This window comes from Taudactylus pleione, unplaced genomic scaffold, assembly GCF_031769625.1.
Source record: "Taudactylus pleione unplaced genomic scaffold, aTauple2 ptg000250l, whole genome shotgun sequence".
Taxonomy (NCBI): Eukaryota; Metazoa; Chordata; class Amphibia; order Anura; family Myobatrachidae; genus Taudactylus; species Taudactylus pleione.
This window is the reverse complement of record NW_028284652.1, coordinates 8,027,729-8,047,610: the sequence shown is the minus strand read 5'-3', so window position 1 is coordinate 8,047,610 and position 19,882 is coordinate 8,027,729. Positions and strand designations below refer to the sequence as shown.

The 19,882-nt window shown below is 41.8% G+C and overlaps 1 protein-coding gene and 1 pseudogene across 3 annotated transcripts in view; one reads left to right on the top strand and one right to left on the bottom strand.

Annotated features, from left to right (window-relative positions):
- The window catches only part of MACROD1 (mono-ADP ribosylhydrolase 1), an 802,331-nt gene that overhangs the window by 135,579 nt on the left and 646,870 nt on the right, over positions 1 to 19,882 (top strand). The window lies entirely within an intron of this gene.
- LOC148515375 (uncharacterized) lies at positions 17,886 to 18,757 on the bottom strand (annotated as a pseudogene).

The following is a 19,882-nucleotide window of genomic DNA, read 5'->3' as shown; positions in this document are numbered from 1 at the left end:
ATATATTTTACTTCGATATAGTAATGCTGTCTAAGTGCATAGCTGCCAAACCAAGAAAGGAGTTTCTCTCGCTTTACTGTTTATATGATAACATCATTCCATTTTGATTTGCATAATCTCTTGTTTAGTTATATCATACCCATTTCATTTTATAAACTGCCTCTATTTCTTGCATTACTCCTTCACCTGTATGTCTCCTGCTATTGTGTGTACTCTCCGTCTTGCATTTTTTTCATGATCAAGTCATACAAAAAATGTATTTGCCAGATGATATTAAGATGTACAGATAATCAGGCAGCACTATGCCTATCTGCTAACAAGTCACTTGGGGAATTATCCCAGGGGCTATTATATATCCTAACATAAGAAGCAAATTAGAGTTTGTCTCGCTTGAATGTTGTGTATCAAGAAATATTTTTCCTTTAAAATGAATACAGTTGCATTATTGCTATGTTTTATTTATGCAATCAATCTTGTTTGTGCATTCCTATAAGGGTATACCTGACATAATATATGGATAAATGTAGTGCACAGTATAAGAAAGTAATTATTGGGGATTGCAGCTCCTGCCTCGGACGGCTCCTGCTAACTGGTTTACTGAAAATGTAACCGAGTAAACTCCTGGCTGCTAGGAGAGATTTTAAATTCACAAGTGAGCAATTCTTCACAAAGTCTGATAATATATTTTATCCGTATTTCAATAAATAATGTGTATTATTGGATAAAGGTGCATGCAAATACAGGCAGCCCATGCTAAAGCACTGTTGCAATTTAGATCTGCCCTGTTAATGAGCTGTGATAACTATAGAAATTTAGAATTGCTTTAACACTATAATCAGGTTAATAATACCTATAACAAGTGACTTTCAGGTTATATGTAATAAATGTCACTGTTGCAGCATGGTGTGAAACATATTAAAACGTTATTGCCCCGTTTTCCTGGCTTTTTTATTCCCAATATAATTTCTTGCGGTTTCAACATATATATTGACCATCCATAATGCTAAGAGGAATTATACCGTGCCCAGCGAAGAGGATGTGCAAACAATTAATGCTGCAGTATGCTATGTAAATCCGGGCTTTGTAATGATTCTGAGGCTTATACTGACAGCTTCAGGCTAATCACTGAGAAGCCGCCTGAAATTCTCACGCTGCTCACGGTTATCCAGAATAGCAGTAGCTATCACATGTGTGACAGATCTCTTCCCTTGCTCAGAACGTCTTGAGAAATTTAAATGAACTTAAATCATTTATCAAGTGTAATAATGTAGTGTTTTGTAACATTTTTAAATGCTAATAAGGTATTTATTTTCAAATTGGTAAATAAATAATGAGTGTTGTAATCTTTTCTATTAGTTTTTAGAGCTTCCGTTTACATTTGTCTAGTTCAAGGATCCTCTACATAATAGATGGGACAGCTTGTTCTTTCCAATATCATGGCGTAGCAGAAAGAGGTCTGGGAGCGGTTACTTATAAAAGCATACTAGGTAGGGGTTTTGATGGAGTCAAACCATTTAGTGGTTATTAGACAGTCAGGTTAATGTGATACATTTTGTAATGGGATGTTATAGAGACAATTTTAGACTGTTAAAAATATTAATAAAAAATAAGTCATAATGTTAATTGCTTATATAATTATGTAGGAATAGAAATAGTAAATACAGTATTGTCTCAATATGGGCTCCTTTTTGTCTTTGCTGATTCGCCATGATTGTTCCTTGACAGACAAAACATACAGTGGCTTCTGCTGTAGCTCTCCCTGGCCCAATTACATTGCGTTACCAGCCCATTCATTTGCACAGTTTCTGATACTGGCCTAGTGGTGGTAGTAGCTTATTTATAAACTGCCAACATATTATGCAGAGTTGCACGTTCAGTAGATCAACAATACAAACAAAATACATGCAATCAAATAAAACAGAAGGTACTGCTCAAATGAGTTTACAATGTAAAGATTTGGAATACACTTATTGCAGCTAACAATTGTAGCTGTTGGAGGGGAGACTGTATCATGGATACTGGTATTGTGTTAAGCCGCGTATCCACTAGCCAATATATTGAATGATAACGATATGGTTCAATCGTTCATTATATCGGCCAGTGGATAGACCGTCAATGACCAGCGTTGCACGTTCGCGCTGGTCGTCGACGACGTCGCTCTTCGCACGAACCAGCTGTCCAACGATATCGTCAGGTTGTTCATGTTTTGGGATGAGGAAGGTTGCCGGCACTGAACGATATCGTGAATGATAACATTCAGTGTGTGTGCTCAATGTCGTTAAGGACATTGAGCACACCACTGCCGGGGGACACACTACATGATATCGCTCATGGAGCGATATCGTGTAGTGGATATGCGGCATTAGATCCTGACTACTTCAGGTGATGAATACAGGTTTAACTCTAGGTCCTCGTTCTGGGCAGTTGCAAAATACAGCCACTGAGCTAGATCCTGTCTCTGGGTAGTTGGTGATTACAGGTACACAACTATTTCAAGTTAGGCAGGACAGTCCCAATTTTAGGGCCTTTGTCCAGATTCAGCTATAGTTGAGATGTATGTACCCGTCAGTCTGATGCCCTTTCAAAATATGCATGTGGCATGGTAGTGGTGTTTTTAAGGGAGGAAAGAGAATAATTTAGTGGCCTACCACTTTGGAAGCAGCAGGAACATCCTTTGGTGCGTGCTATGCCTACTAAGAAATGGACACACCTTACAAATGGGACATGGTCTTGCTGCTTTTCGACCATATCCCAATTTACAATTTTGCAATATTGGAAGGTATGTGTACTAACTCCTGGGTCTGGCCAGTATGATATACTATGGTCTAAGGAACATGCAGTAGCGTGTGCCACTGCAGCAGTCTAGTATTCAGAGTGGTAGCATGTCATGCTGTACTCATAGGCTGATAGTTTTAAAAGTGTTCCCAACTTTGAAAGGACTTTATTGTCTTGAGCCATTGGCAGAATGAAAAATGAATACTGACTCTGACCTGTGCTGACTTCATGGGCCCCAAAAAACTTTTTTTTTTTTTTAAATTAAACATTCAGAATTATTTAATATGTTATCTGGATCATCTCTATGAGCTCACATTTTCCTAAGACATTACAGAAATCACTTTCCCTTAAAAGAATATTTAAATCACCCAAGATGTCCACCACTGAACAAAAACAATTTTTGACAAAATATTCAAAAGTATTATCCATTTAGTGCAGTAATTTATTATTTTTAAATATTTTTTTTTAAATAATAAAAATAAACAAGAAAATTCACTCTAATGAAGTAAGGAAGACTTTTTTTTTTACTCCTCTCATTTTAGATCAATTCAGTTTACTGTTGTTGAATAATAAGTGGCGAAAGATTGCTGTCTTTATGGCACAGTGGAGAAAAGTATCTCTAAGTGCTCACAAAGTCTCCATGTCTTTGGTCTCTAGCCAAAAGTCCCTTCTTTCCCATCCACCAAAGATATAAAGGGTATTTGAACCTTCCTTTATCGGAAGGCTAGGGAAGGCCCTTTATTGTTCAGTTCTGTGAAGGCTTCTTTAATGAAACACGGCAACTCCCCTGAAGAGAGTATCTTTTTGGGCTAAAAGGATGCCCCAGCTGATAACACATCATGGCCAAACGGTAATGAAGGACATCCTGTAAAATCTTTAGGTAATGGCTAGTGCAACTTACCCTGGATTCCCTAAAAAGTCCAAGTATACATAGCTGTTTTAGGGGGAAGCCGACGGACGGAATCCCGACCGTCGGCTTCCCGGCTGTCTAATCCCGGCAAGGGGTTAAATAACGCGTTGAAATCCCGATGCCTGTCATTTTACATACGCTGGGAGCCCAACACCCGGCTTACCGATCAAATGTAAGTCGGCCACCGGGTGCAGACAAACGCAGGGGGGGGGGAGGGTTAGGTTTAGGGTTCCCAGGGGGGACTTAGGGTTAGGCGCCCCCCCCCCGGGAGTTTAGCGTTAGGCTAGGGGAAGGGAAGGTTAGGGTTACACACCCCCAGGGGGAGGTTAGGGTTAGGCACCCCCAGGGGGGAGGTTAGGGTTAGGCACCTGCCCAGGGGACTTAGGTTTAGGCGGCGGGGAAGGGGGGGTTAGGTTTAGGCACTTAGAGGGGGGATTAGGGTTAGGCACCCCTAAGGGAGGGTTAGGGGTTAGAATAGGTTAGGAAATACTTACCTTGGGATGATCAGGATTTTCACTGCTGCCGGGATGCCGCTGTTGGGATTTGAACCACTGGTCATGCGGCTGGCGGTCAATCATACTGAATCCCTTTTAGGGACCATGTTAGAAAAGCTATTGGTACTTAATGAATGTACCTCACAACAGGTTTAGCAAGCCCTTTGGCCCCTTAAATAATACAGAACAGCAGTTTCTGCATTATTTAAGTGAAGTGGCTATTTACCAATATCTAATGGGGGGGGGATATCACAGATAATAAAAAAGAAGAATAAAACCAGGCACTCTATACCAAACACATGTATGGCAATAAATTTAAAAAAATTTATATAATCTTAGTCTAAAGCTGCTATCAAGAGATAGGTAAATGCCTCTACCAATAAAAAACAAAGAGCAAACATATGTAGACAGCGCTAATTGACAGATAAATTTAATTAAATAACAATTAACATATAAATATAGCAGCATATAAAAAAAGATTTAATTTGTGTAACCGGCCGGTATGACCACTCATCAACAAAAACAAGCTAAAAAAATCATATCCATATTGCACCCAATAGAACATTTATTTCTAATTAAAACTTAATGGACTTTGTTAGCAATAATCAGGCAAAAATGTGATCGCCATATAGGACTAATCTATTAGGTAAATAAGTAATGACCCAGGCAAGCTATTTGGAAGAATAGACAAAATTGGCTATAGGTGTTAACAACACATCATAAATAGTTAGTGCCCCCAAAAAAATTATAGCAAGCATAAAAAGATCCTAGGCTCAGACTCTGTCAATACAGAGTATATGTTTTAGTTCATGCCCATAGCAAAAAATCTTAGTGAAAAATTCTCACAGATAACTTCATGAATTGGTTAGTATTGTGATTAGTGTTTGGTATGCATGCATCCAGACTTCAGTTCTGTTGCTATAGGATAGATGTTAGTTTTTGCCCAGAGTGTTAGTAGGCAGTCCAATAAGCAGGCAATTGGAGCTTTCAAATCCCTTTCTATGGAGACAGAAACCAGTAGGATTTCTCCCTTAAAAAGTTATTTTGGGAAATTCAGGGACACAGCCTGTTAGCTATTTGTCCTGTACTCACGATTCTCCCGAGAGAAGAAATGAGTGTTAAGCGACCAGCTGGCTCACAATTATGAAGTATAACGCGTTTCTCCGCCTCCGTTCAGGTTCAGTGGCTTCCTCAGAAGTGTCAGTAATCGTTCTAAATCATCCGTTTTTTAAATTAAATTTATCTGTCAATTAGCGCTGTCTACATATGTTTGCTGGATGTCACAGATAACTTCTTAATTTGACACACAATTGCCGCATACTTCCATCCTCATGTATTGTAGGGCTTTACAGTACTGCAATTTAGCAAGTACCAAAAACCAAATGTTTTTGGAGCTTGTCTGCATAAGATTGCATCACCTGAAATATTTTACTCTGCTGGCCTCTATGGAGCAGGTCAGCTGAAGAGGGATCTTGCAATCCCTCCTCTGTAGGCTATAGCTACATTAAATACCTATCGCAAATACCTATCTTACCTTTTTACTCTTCCCTTGGACAGGCTCTCATAAAATCCCGTGTCCTGGCAACAGCACATTGTAAATTGCACAGGCGATGATAATGAATGCTCATTTTTAGGGCTGTCCCAAATGTGTCGATAAATAGACTCCTAAACAACATGTTAAACACCATGCATCAAACTATATTACTACAGGCCAGAGCAGGTAGACCGCTGTTTCCCCTTACGGCCATTAGATTGCACCTCATATTAATCATCTGTCCCAATATCAGTTGTACGATAGTGGGGCTGGCAGAAACATTCGTCAAACATTGAGGTGCGTAGGGGATCCAGTCAAGATGCCGGCGGACGGGATACCAGACGTCAGGATACCAATGCCGGAATTCTGACGCCTGTCAGAATGCCGATGCCAGCATCCCAAAGGAATCAAGATACTGGCAGCTCGGGATCAAGACGACTGCCGGCATCCCGAAAGTAAGTATGTGGGTTAGGCCGGGGATGGGGGGGTTAGGTTTAGGGACCTGCTGGGGTGGGTTAGGGTCCGACCGGGGGGGTTAGGTTGCAGGGAGGAGAGGTTAGGGTTAGCACCACCGGGGGGGGTGTGTGAGGGTTAGGCACCACGCGAGGAAGGTTAGGTTTAGGGTGCAGGAAGGGGAGGTTAAGTTTAGGTACCACCGGGGGGAGGATAGTGTTGGCACCACTGGGGGAGGGTTAGGGGGGGATACGGGGAGGGTTAGGTTACTTAACGGTCCCTGTCGGGATCTTCACTATCGGGGTGCCGCTGTCGGCCTTCTGACCACCGGCATTCCGCCCGGCGATATATTATACCAATTCCATGCATAGTGTAATCATATTTCTGCGTCTAGAGGGCACATCAGCATCTGAAATTCATCGCCAACTTGTCAAGGTGTACGGTAATAAAAAACATTATTTCATGGATACAGGTTTGGGATTGATCCACTGCCTTTGATAATGGCAGGACAGACGTTCAAGATGAGCAGCGATCCGGCCGACCAAACACATCCACCACAGATGACAATTTGTGCCACATTGAGTTAGAGATATTGAAGAAGCTTCTGGGTGGAAGGCGATTCGCAACCGATGGTGAAGCTCAACAAGCCATCATGTCCTGGCTTCATGTGCTTGACACTGAATTCTTCTATGCCTGGATAGATGCCTAGGTGTACCATTGGAACAAATGCTTAGGCAAGTATACGGACTATGTGGAAAAATAATCTTTACCAAAGCCATACTTTTAATTATACACATATGTACAAATTGAATACATTTATTAAACCACCCTCATACAATGTCGGTCCATAACAGGACACATTTGACTTCTGGTATCTTATTTTATAAATTGTGTTGGATATTACTCAATTTGGAATGTTAACTCCATGTCCAGCTCTCCATAACTTTTTATACGAACAGACTGTGGTTTAAACGTGCAAGTGTGATCATTTCACTGGTTGGTTGATAATTTGATAATCAGTAATAATGCTTGACTGTGGAAGATGTGTGGAAAATGGTGTTGATAATTTCTGGTTAAATGTGATTACTTCTCTGTGTTAATAGTATATTCTAAGTACTGCTGACATGGTATATATTTTTTATATGCAAATGCCATTCTTTTATACTTCTTCTATTAATGCCAGTGAGATGCAATCTGCCAGCAAGAAAGGTGCTGTGTGCATTATTATTAATGTAAATATTGATTTTTAGGTTTCAGTGGCAGATTTCTGACTTTTATCCAAAATAACTGGCTATAGCTAAGCTGTTTTGGGGTGGATGGCTAAGTTTGCTAATATTATTTAGCAATTTATTTTAAAAAGAGGTATACTTCAGAAGTAAAGATATAAGCCCCATCTACAGCACCAAAGGAGCACAGCCACAAAGTAAATCTAATATTCTAATAGATACCTAGGTGTAAAACATTAATATAACTCTCCCTCTCCCTCCTGTATATCATTTGAATTCAGGGGATGTTGGTTCCAAAATGTTGCTATAATTTGTCAAGCTGACCAACAACATCAGTCTCCCTTCAGGACAGTCCCTACACTGACTTACAAAACTTGAGAATTAATTGCTCTGCATATTTTGTCACAATGGGGTCTATTCAGCAATAGTGACAATGTTGCCCAGAATATTATCGGACAACATTGTCAGGATTTTTGATCAATTATATTTATGGCTGCTATTCAGCCTTATTTTGAGCAGGGACAGCGGTTGCGGTAACACGCTGTCCCTGTGATGTTACAGAGGGAATTGTTTTCGGTTTCCAAAAAACAATACCTTCTGTTACCTCTACTGCGCATGCTCAGTCATGCGCTTCCGAACAGTCTCTGTCCCTTCTTTGAGATGACTGCAGATGGTAAGTGCATCTCCAGACTGTCCAAAGTGATTGACATGTGTATACAGGCTTTATATTAGCCTGTATACATGTATATTTCTGTGCTTTTATATTTAACATTTATATGTAAATGTTAAATATAAAAGCACACAAATATAAATGTATACAGGCTAATATAAAGTCTGTATACACAAGTCAATCAGTTTCGGCAGGTTTAACAGGGTCTAATTGGACTTACCTGTCCGCGGTCACCGGGAAACAGGGACGGAGACTGGGCGGTGTTACACGATGCTGCAGGGACTTATGGGAAAATTTCCCTCTGTCCCTGCAATTTTTGGGGAATTTAATGCATTTTCTTTATATAACGCCATTCTGAGATGACGTTATATAAAGTAATGATTTTTCAAGCAATTTAATGCTTTTTGCTTTCCTGAATAGCACAAAGCATTAAAGCACTGTAGAGATCAATGGCTGATCCCTACAGTGCGAGATTGGTATTAATGGAGAAGATAAATAAAAAAAAAATCATATATGCTCTGCATTCACCTAATTATACTCCAAACTGTATTATATGGTATATAGAGGCCCCAGAAGAAAATCACCAGGGGTTGCTTAAATCGGCTGTTTGGCACCTGCTAAGTTGTCCTGTTCCATGCTTGTTCTCCAATAAACATACCATCAGAGCTAAATGTGAGTGCTGGTCGGTGCTAGTGTGCTGAAATTGTTTAACCATTTGCACCCTGCACCACATCTCACTGTATTGAAAGTTTTGAGTGCTACAGTATCTCATATCCAGACTGCATCTATATATACAGAGAGAGATAATTCAGCAAATTACCCTATGCTTACCATGGAGAGTTTAGATACTGAATGCTGCAATAAAGTGCTATGGAGAAATGTTATTTTAATTTAGAGGTAATCACATCATCATCCATTGTTATTTGTACAGATTACAATCGCAGCTTGCTAATAACCTCCGATAAGGAACTTATTTTTTCTCAATTGGCAGGACTTTGTAGCACAGTAAATGAGTCATATACAAATGATAAAGCTTGTAGAGAGATAAAATTGTGAGAGATAAAGTGCCAACGAATCAGCTCCTAACTAATTTTTTAAACACAGCCTGTAACATTACAGTTAGGAGCTGATTGGTTGGTACTTTATCTCCCTCCACTTTATTTCTCTCCAAGCTTTCATGAATACCCCCCAAAGTTGCTTAAATATATACTGTCTTGGTTTTTTGAGGATTATGATTTTTAAAGCAACTATAATACTAATTTATTCTTGGTGTGTTTTTGTTTAATCTATTTCGACCCTCACTGGGTGAGGGAGATCAGATTAAATCAATTTTCAGTGCTAGGAGACCAATCAAAAATTAAAGTTAGCAGCAAGTTGCACTTTGGACTTGGGTTGTGCACGTTGCCCCTGTGTTGGAATATAGAACTATTGTGATACTGCAGGGGGTGAGTGTGGAGTGTCCAATCAGAAGCCACAATCAAGAAATTGTGGCATCAGATTGGTCCTCCTCCTTCACCATTGGGAAATGTGCATGAAATCAATTTGCTGGTTCTATATTACAGAATTGTCAGAGCCCAGGAGAAAAGGCTCCTGCAAGTGAGTAAAATCTATAAACTAGGTGATAGTGCAGCTTTAAATAGATTTAACACATTACCAGGCATTGATAAGCACATACATGGTAGATTCTGTGTTTTCATAGAGATCAATAATTCCTGCACACAGCGATGATGTCCATTCACCTATTGTTTTCCTACTTCTCATTCATGTGAGTTTTGTTGATTTTCCTAAAATCCTTGAAATATAATGTTTTGTGATTATGTAACTTATTAAATACTTGTAGTGTGAAATTGATTGCATTCCAAGTTGTTTGGAAAAATGTAAGTGTGAATTGAGGTCACATTAACAATTGAATTGTATCTACTGAATTTGTTATTGCTTTGTGTTAAGGTATGCACACAACATGCATACAATGGTATTGCAATAGTTGAGCTTCTAACGTAAGTTAAGGAACATTAAAAAAAAAAAATTATCATGGAACGAAATGATACTGGTAATGTTTTTGGCTTTGCAAATTTTCTGGGAATTTCCTATGCTTGCAGGTACTGTATGTATTCTTCATAAGAGCATATAATAAGAGAATTACATTCGTAATTTGAATCCACATGCATAACATGGGTGTCTCAGCGCCATACACCTCCCAAGAAATAGATGTAATGCTGTGGCAGTGGCGGCTCCAGAGGTGGGGTTGCAGTGCAGTCCAAAATTTAAATAGGGGAGCCTCACCAAATGCCAATGTGTCCCGGCCAGTGATGTTGGGCAGGGTTTGGGGTGGCAGTTGGTGTGGCTCCCCTATTTGAATTTTGGTCTGTGTTGCAGCCCCACCTCTGGAGCTGCCACTGGTCAGTGGTATTAACATCATGTGGACATAAAACCCATTGCCTTCTGCCGGGAGCTTTCTATCTGGGGGCATGCCCAGATTAACTGCCAGAAATCTGTTTGAGGTTTATTACATTTATGTGTAGAGATTAGGTATATATTAAACAAGTAAAAAAGTCCTCTTCATACCCAAAACTTCCCATCCAGCTCATATGTCCAATCCTTCTGATCATATCTCTCCATTACTCACCCTCCCCATTTCCTACACAGTCTTGAGTGTGAGATTGACTGTAAGAAATGCTTATCCATGATCTAGCATTTTGGAGTCTCCCAGCCCTCTTGCCAATACAGAAACCTATCCTACCTCCCCTGACGCTATGTTACCCTTGCAGATCTCTCCTGGAGAGTCTCTCACTCCCGAACCAGAGTACAGACAGCATGGCAGAGTCGGCAGTGCACCCTACTTTCTCCATTCTGCACCTAGTCTTATTCCCTTCCTCCTCCTCTTCTTGTCCTTTGAAGTTGACTCCAATGCGTCTGTTCTGTGTTTCTGTCATTTTTTTGCCTCCATGTCCAGTCTTCCTATTGTTTCACAATTTTGCTTTCTTTAGAGGTAAAAGCTGCTCACTGCTTAACTGCTGTCTCACATCATTGTACCTACCTATTCAACTACTAAGGGAGGGGGTATTTACTGAACCTGGGTACACACTATATGATTTGTGTTCCCAGCGATGGTCTGATGCAATGTAATGATTCATTGTGTGTGACGTACACACACTGTACAATCCGGTGGATGATGGTGCGATGTGACGTTACATGCTGCATGATTCAGCCTCGGGTCTGCGGAACAGCAGATGGGACAATGCAATGAACGGCCATTGTTAATGATGATTAGGATGTACACACTATACGATGTGTACGATATATCGTTCCGATCTGTTTCTGAATGCTATATCGTACAACATATCGTATAGTGGGCCTGGTGCAGTGATGGACAAGTAGCCAGTATTTAAGCAGATTGATTGATAGTTTTCATTGCGCATGCATGTAAGCCACACTGCACAAACGCAGCTATTGTTTTGTGATTACACTGACAAAGAGCATTCACTCGCAAAGTGAGTGACAGGTAGTCACCATCAGACTGTTTAGACACTATTTTCTGGGCATCCATAAATTAGCCCCTGTGTTCTTGGTGGCAGCTGCAGAGCCCTCTATGTGTGTGCGGAGACTTGCTGTGTCTGCGACAGCTTAGACTTACTCCGAAAACCGCCTTATCTGTGTTCCATGTTTTCTGTGTGAGCGGTGGATGTGAGATGCTTTCAGTGGGCGTCTCTAAGCACTGGTCGGCGAGTGAGTCATGTGCATATTTTCGCTATTGTGATACATGACAGATTGCAGCTGCGATGGCATTTGCGTCCATCTCTGAATCAAGCCCTGGGTACACCTAGCTTAAGCAGGCGAAAAGTGCTGTCAGAATATGGGGAAATCAGCCTGATACCCCCTAAAACATGCACTAACATTGGGGATCAATGTACATGCCCCCGAATAGCCCTAATAAAGCTATTTGGGGAACTTAAGTTGTGTCAATTTCTTCTAATTAGCATCTTTGCACAAGTGGTGAAGAATAGCATTAAGCAATATTTTTGGGTGAAAATAAGTAGTCCTGTCAAATTTGGGGTACCTGAACATGGGTGCAAGCATGGTTTAAAGTCGCAAAAGTAAAGTTTTAAAAAATGCACCTGTAGCAAGCACCTGCAATCAAAAAATCACCTCACCCATACTTGCAGACCCCCCAAAAGTCTATTTCACTAGTTTTGAAGTTTGTACCCCCACTTTGCACTTTTTCGCCCTCATATTCACAGTACTTTTTTGGGGTGTTTCTCTTTTTTTTACGCAGTTATCCTTTGGGGGGCTGTCCCAAGGATGCGAGTGGTTTCCCCACCTTTGCACCCCAAAATAGCGATTTTGCACTTTTTTTCTCCACCTATTAAGAGGCGAATCTTTTTCGCCTATTACATTGTACTGCGTTTTCGCGTGCGTGAATAGTGTTTGCAATTGAATACGGATATAAGTTTCCGCCTGGCGAAAAGGCGCAATCGGCGATACTTTTTCAAGGATTCCGACTTTTCTTGGCTAATTGAATACGGGTCTTTGCCTGACAGATTTAAAAGGGCAATAATACTTAATGCAAAACAAGCCTAATTTTGCATTTACTATTATTACCCCTTTAAATATGGCAGATTAAATCTTGGGCTTTGAAAATTTACTCTAGGTCATTTCAGCATTCTTATTGACAACCTCTAGCAGCCACAAAACTTATTTTGCTTACTTTTGTCTTTGGTCTCTCCCCGTGATCACCATGGGCCTGACTCGGAGGTGCACTCAATGCCAATATACTCACATTTCAGCCATTATTTGCAACTGCAAATGCTCAAAAAAATTCAGAAAAATTCTCTGAACATTTTTATTACAAGACCGATCATCCGTTGGGGGTGTGGTCAGAACAGGAATTGGGGGAGGAGCACATGTGCGCACGTATTACCATCTGCTGTCTTGCACCATTCCTTCCTTCCTGTGTCAGAATCCTCTATAAGCTCTGTTCATCTTTTTCTTATATTAGTTCAAATTGCATTACAGGCCTTTTAGAACCATATATTTCTGTAATTTCAAAATACCTTTTTAGTACCGGACCTAAAAACTGTATGTGACAAGTTCTGAATGCAAAGAAATGTAGTTTCTGCTATAATATTGTCCTACCAGGACAGAGGAGAGGAACTGAAAACTCACCCAACACACCGTGGCCTTGTGTTAATTCCGCAAAACGTAGTCTGCATCTGCTGCGAGAAGCCACGTGGCAGCTTTTTATATTTCCCAATGACAGGTTTGATAAATTGCCAGACAGAAGGGTACATCTGTCTGCTGCGTTTGCTAACCTTTCGTATGATGTTACAGATAGCCGGAGACGGCACACCGAGAAGACAGCTCTGACAGATTTGGATGGCTGGGTGGGGAAGTTGTTGGATAAGAAAACTGTCTGGGTGATGCGGTGGATTTGCATGGTTTCTGTGCCTAGAACATTGCAGTTCAGAGTGGGAGGTTGGATAATTACACAGAAGTCGCATATGGTTAAAATCTAATAAAAAGATTAAATAAAAAAAATACACACCTCACATCCCGCAATGTGTTTTTCTGCTGAGCAGGGGAGAGATGCTTCCTGGATGCATATGACTAATCAAGACTTGTGTGTTTAACTATCACCTGTGATTACTTTACAAATGAGGAATAGAAAAGAAAATGTAAATGACTCAAAACTCATACAATATATAATTTCACAGGAAAACTACCATTCATCCTTGAATGCTGGCTTTTTAGAGAACAAAATTCTGTTATGTCTATTCTATAAAATACTAGAGAAAAAATACTTTTACAAAACCCCTTTTCAGCTCGGCACTATATTCCCTAACAGGTAAATCTATTGATCTGAGCCTTTCACACATTCCTAGAGATGAATGGATGAACCATCTGCAGCCATGCGTATAAGCACACAGTATTGTGATCTCATGCCTACAGCGTTTTGTTACAGCAGCAAGTGGATATAGCAGATTGATGTGTTATTTGTTTATGCAGTCTTAAAGTTTTATGTCTCATACAGATTGTAAGCTCTTTGGATCTCTTTCCCACTCACTAGTTTAAGTATCTACAGCTGCTTTGTACAGCTTATCCAGTCTGTGTGGTATTATAGTTCTGTGGTCTTGATGGTTCTGTGGTTTCTCTTTATGCAAATTAATTCTTTCCAGCGCAAAGCAATTCATTTTCATGAATTACCCATCGACTCTGTCAAAACTGGGGTTTCAACCCATTTTTCTCCTGGCGTATGCATTCGTGAGCAATTAGGCAAGTAGAAATTATTGATCTTCATTATGTTTTTGAAAACAGCCCCCAAATATGGTGGCATAAAAGTACTCGGTAACTTGGAATATACATTAAAATGTACGTTCAAACATTAGCTGCTGCACCAGGTTGTTGTGCTGTGGTTACAACGGAACATTAGTTTCATTGCATTGCTGTTTTATACAGTATTTTATTTTTTCTTATTGATGGTTTCCTTTTAAAAATGATATGTAAGAGAGTATAGGCTGCTTTTAGGAAGCAAGGATATTGTAAATTATACATTTTATGTCTCTTTTATTCTGTAAATAAAATAAACTCATCTTAAATTAGATTTTCCAAGAAGACTATAATTCACTTATTTTTGTAATTCACATGTCCTTTTAGATCTTCTATCTTACATTGGGTTGATGTGTTCTTTTATTTTAGCTGATAAAAGGAGAACAGGCTGTTTTGGAGTTTGTTGTGAGAAACCAATGAAAATATTTTAAGATAGCCTAAATTTAAAGCAAACCCATCAGCCACACGCAGTAGACATATCCTTTTTTGGATGCCAAACCAATGAATATTCACCATGGAAACTAGTTACCGTTCTGAAGCATGAGGCCCATCTTTGATAGAAGAGTAGACCACTGCATGTATAATAATCCAGGTAGCGCCACTTGGAGAATGAAGAGCGCGTGGGCTCCAATTTCTGGTGGCATTGAGGAGGCTTCCATGGCTTTGCTAGTTTGTATTAGGGTTTGCACAAAAGCGCTCTGTATTACTACGGACATAATTTTATTGAGCACAATAAGAACTTCATTGACAAGTTCCTTAAGAGGGATTTATGCTCTCCCAGTATTTATCAGGAGTAATAGAAGGGAGTGTTCCATGGTGTGGCAAAGTTTGCACTGTTATGGAGAGAGGATGAGTTCTGCTCCTAATTTTTTACATGTTTGTAAATGTAGTGGAAATCAGTCCTTTTACTTTTTTTTATAGGGATATTTATTGCCATATTTCCACTGATGTAAGTAAACGTTCAGTTGTGTATGATAGTGAAATACAGGGCTTGATCCAGACCCTCGCATGCGTGTCGATGCTCCCCGACTGCGCATGCGCCGCCTCAGGCGTGTGCATGCGCGAGACCCGTACTGCAACGGCAGCTCTACGTTGCAACAGGTCACGCTACAAGACGGGGCGGCTGTCGATGTTGATTGACAGCTCGCCCCATTTTGTAGACGGAGAGGGGCGGTGGCTGCACAAACGCAGGCGTTCCCTTAGTAACGCCTGGCATTTCTGGACGTCCCTACTGACATCACTCATGTGATGTCAGTAGTGGACTTCCTGCTCTATTAGAGCAGGAAGTCCACTCGGCCTTGCGAGTGCTGAGACCCTACAACAGGGTCTCCTCGCAAGCCCGATGGTCGCGATAATCGCGACCATCACCAGGCCACCCGCAAAAGATGTGGCTGGTCACCCACAGCTAAGCGAGCGGCTTTGCGGCCGGAGAAATTAAAAAAAAAAAACCCGCCCTGATTCAGAGAGAGCGCTCGCAAACAGCAAGCGCCTCTGAATCAGGCCCACAGTCCATAGTATTTCACTTAGTACTTGATTCTCCCGATTAGGAGTAAAAAAAAAGAAAAGTAATTTTCACCTTGACAAAACCACGTTGCACTGCAGGTGGGACAGATGTAAAATGTGCACACAGATTTATAGTTGGGAAGTGGCATGTCCAGCTTAATTTTAAATGTCAGTGTAGAAACAAAGCTGTCCAGTGTTTGTTTGCTACATGCAAAAGCAGCCAGTATTCACCCTGCAGGCAAAAACAGTATTCTACCCCTTATCCATTTTTGGGACTCGGACCCCATGTGCATGCCACTTGGTTGAGCGCACAGACGGGCAGTGGAGTTCCAGAAAGCAGAGCCTGGACGTTGCAATTATTGCACTAAGATCAATGTGTCAGAAAAAGTTTAAAGCATTTATTTATAAAACAGTCACACACGTAGTCTATATATATATATATATATATATATATATATATATATACACACACAGTCAGGTGCATAAATATTGGGACATTGACAGAATTTTCATATTTTGGCCTCGTTTCACCACCACATTGGCTTTGAAATGAAACAAACAAGATGTGCTTTAACTGCAGACTTTCAGATTTAATTTGAGGGTAATAAGCCCTCTATGCCCTGAGGCGTTAGATCCTTACACAGGTGTTATTGTCTTAATTGACCTTAATGAAGACACGGACAACTGTAGTGGAATCAAAAATTGAACAAATATTTATTAAAATACACATCTCTTTGGTGGCGAATAAAAGCATTGCTTTCCGAGCTCTAGCCCACGAATAAACTATAAATGAGGCTACCTGAAGGCCTCTGACGCAACCTGAGTTACGATAGGCTACACCCCCTTTCATTTGGCTTAGTACTACTGAGCCCCACCTCTAGGAAGAAGCCCAGGTCCCCCCTTAAGGGCAGAGACAACTTGCCCTGGGAAAGGCAGGTGCCCCGCAACTACCACTTGCGCCCTGTTGGGCCGCCGAGAAGCAATGCTTTTCCGCCAACGCTAGGTCTAAAAGCACCGCAGCACGCCACCAAAACTACAATTCCACCCCAAATGCGGAGAAAAGGCTACCCGCTTCATTAAGGTGCACCCCGTCAGAACGAAACAAACTGGGGTCATCATATTTGACATAAGGGTGTTTAATGACAGAACCCCCTCTTGCTGTAACGAAGTTACCAACAGAAGCATTGACTTTCTTCCTCGTCCGGTCTAAGACCGCTGCGCTGTAAGGGCATCGCCACACTTGACGTTGGGTGATGTCAGACCATATTATTCTAATGGGACCCCACCGAGACTGCACCTCTTCTAAATCAGCTTTAATACGAAGTATAAGGCTGATACCTGTCCCTCTCCCCAGATCGTTGCCACCGGCATGCAAAACCAAGCACCCGGGTGTCCCCCATTTTGCAATGGACTCAGTGACGGGTGGAATGATTCCCTCCCATCTAAGCCCCCTGACACCTAACCTCCCGACCGCCCAATAGACCTGCTGCCCTGGTGGATAAATGAGATTGCCCCGCCCAGTAAATGAAGGAATGCCCGACCAAACCAAATAGGCGAGCCGTCTTGAGATGTATCTGTAATCAGATTAATCCCAAAACAGTTAATGTTAATCCATTAACAAGGACATACAGGCCAATACAACAATTTCAAACAAACAACACCAATATGCAACAATATTGGGCAGCCGAAGGAAAGGAGGGGTAGCGCGATAATGAGGAAAGGAGCAGGCGACCCAGGCGAAGGTAAAACCATCTAAAAATACCCCCGGGGGTATAAATTCTTTGTCATTTCTTTGTGTTTTTTTTTTCTTTTTATATATTTCTTTCTTTATTCATTCATTTTATTTTGTTTCATTTCTTTCTTTATTCATTCATTTATATTTAATTTTTTTCTTTCTTTCCCCCGAGGTAAAAAAAATTACTTTCGGCCAAATCCCTTCACACCCCCACAATAGTGACGAGTAAAAGTCTGGGTCAACCCCGCAGGGAGCGCATTCCTAGCTGCTGGTGTTAGGCCGGATGTACCGCTTGTAAGCGGACGATTTCCAGCGGCCAAGCGACTGAATATGCTGCTAACTGACATGCCCTCCTCCGCAGCGCAAGTGGCAGCCCCTATCCTGAAAGAATGAGTGCCGTACGCAGACGTATCCAATTTTAAGGCCATTAAACAACGCTTAAATACAGCTGAAAATTGGAATTTTGTGAGGGGAGAGGCATTAGCGTGCGCCAGCCAGTGTGAACAGCCGTCGGGGCGTAAACTGGCGAACTTAACTGCCAACGAAATGGGGCACGCTGTTGACTGAGGCTGCTCCTTGAGGGTGATCCATCGTCCCCGGCCCAGCTGATCGTTTTTTGAGCGGTGAATTTTGCACAACAGGGAATCTGCCTTAAGGACTACATTCTCCGCTAACATTCCAGAATCCAACGATCCTTTGGATGACGCAACCAGCTCGCATATTCTAAAGGCCCCGTAAAAAGCCATTGAAAAAGCAACCTGGAACAGGGCTGCCTCGTGTGGATCCGCAGCTACCGTCGGGACTATTTCAACTAGCGAACGCAACAACGAAAGGTCAATGGGCCGCCTCCTATCCTCCTTGGGCTTGTCGCAACGAGCCCATCCTTTCATGGCTTTAGAAACTAAAAAGGATTTAGTTGGATCTGCTCTGCCATATAATTTTGAAAAATAAGCAATCCCCGCTAGGGCCGTGCTAGTGGACGGCCTGGATCTGCCTCCTTCGTAACAGCCCCAGACAAAAGCGCTAAGACATTGCTCTTCTGTCTTACCTGAAGCAACCTCTGACCCGAGGAAGTGCTCCCAATCCCTCCAGGCCGCAAGGTATGCGCGACGCGTAGACGGCGCTAAGGCCATGGTCGCCAGCCCTTCTATGCCGGCTCGACAATCTGTCACACAGAAGGAGGACAAATTAAACCTCGCAAACTCGCCTTCGGAGCTAAGCCCCTAAACCTCAACCACTGGAAACATGACAATGCATCTGCTATACAGTTGTCAGTCCCCGGGACGTGGCACGCTCTAAAACCAATATTCGCCTCTAAACAACGGAGGACCAAATGCCTGACTAAGCGCAAAGCAGGCATGAAAGACGACTTTTGGTTATTGATGGCTTGCACAACCCCCAAATTGTCGCACCAGAACACAATGTTCCGATTACTCAATTTGTGGGTCCAGAGCTCAACGGCAACAATTATTGGAAAAAGCTCCAATAGAAGCATATTAGCCGTCAAACCCGAGGCATGCCAAGCCTCCGGCCAAGGTTCGGCGCACCAATCGCCATCAAAATAAGCGCCAAAACCGAATGCCCCGGACGCATCTGTGAACAACTGGAGACACTTGCTATCGACGGGCGGGGAGGGCCAAATCCTAACTCCATTGAACTTGTCCAAGAGCGACAACCACAAAGTCAGATCGTCCTTGATTTCCCTAGGCGGTTGCAATTTGTAATGGGGTAAAGATATACCCGAAGTGGCCCTCTCCAGCTTCCTACAGAAAACTCTCCCAATTGGTATCACACGGCATGAAAAATGCAACAACCCTAACAAGGATTGCTCTTCCCGTAACGAAACCTTATTTGCCGCTATACAATGACTAATCTGCTCTCTCAACCGCTGAACCTTGTCCCCAGGTAAGTGACAACAACCGGCCGATGTGTCTATCTGTATGCCCAAGTAGGATAAGCACGTGGCTGGACCTTCTGTTTTCTCATGCGCGATGGGCACCCCAAGGGTATGGAACAATGAGTTAACTGAAATAAGCACATCGCCGCATGTGGTCTGACCCGCTGGTCCCACAACTAAAAAGTCATCCAGGTAATGTGTAATACCTGCATGACCAGAACCCGTCTGAATGCACCATTGAAGAAAAGTACTAAACTTCTCGAAGAACGCGCAAGAGACTGCGCAGCCCATAGGCAAACAGCGATCCACGTAATAAGAACCGTCGAACTTAAAACCCAGCAGCCGGAAAGATTCGGGGTGT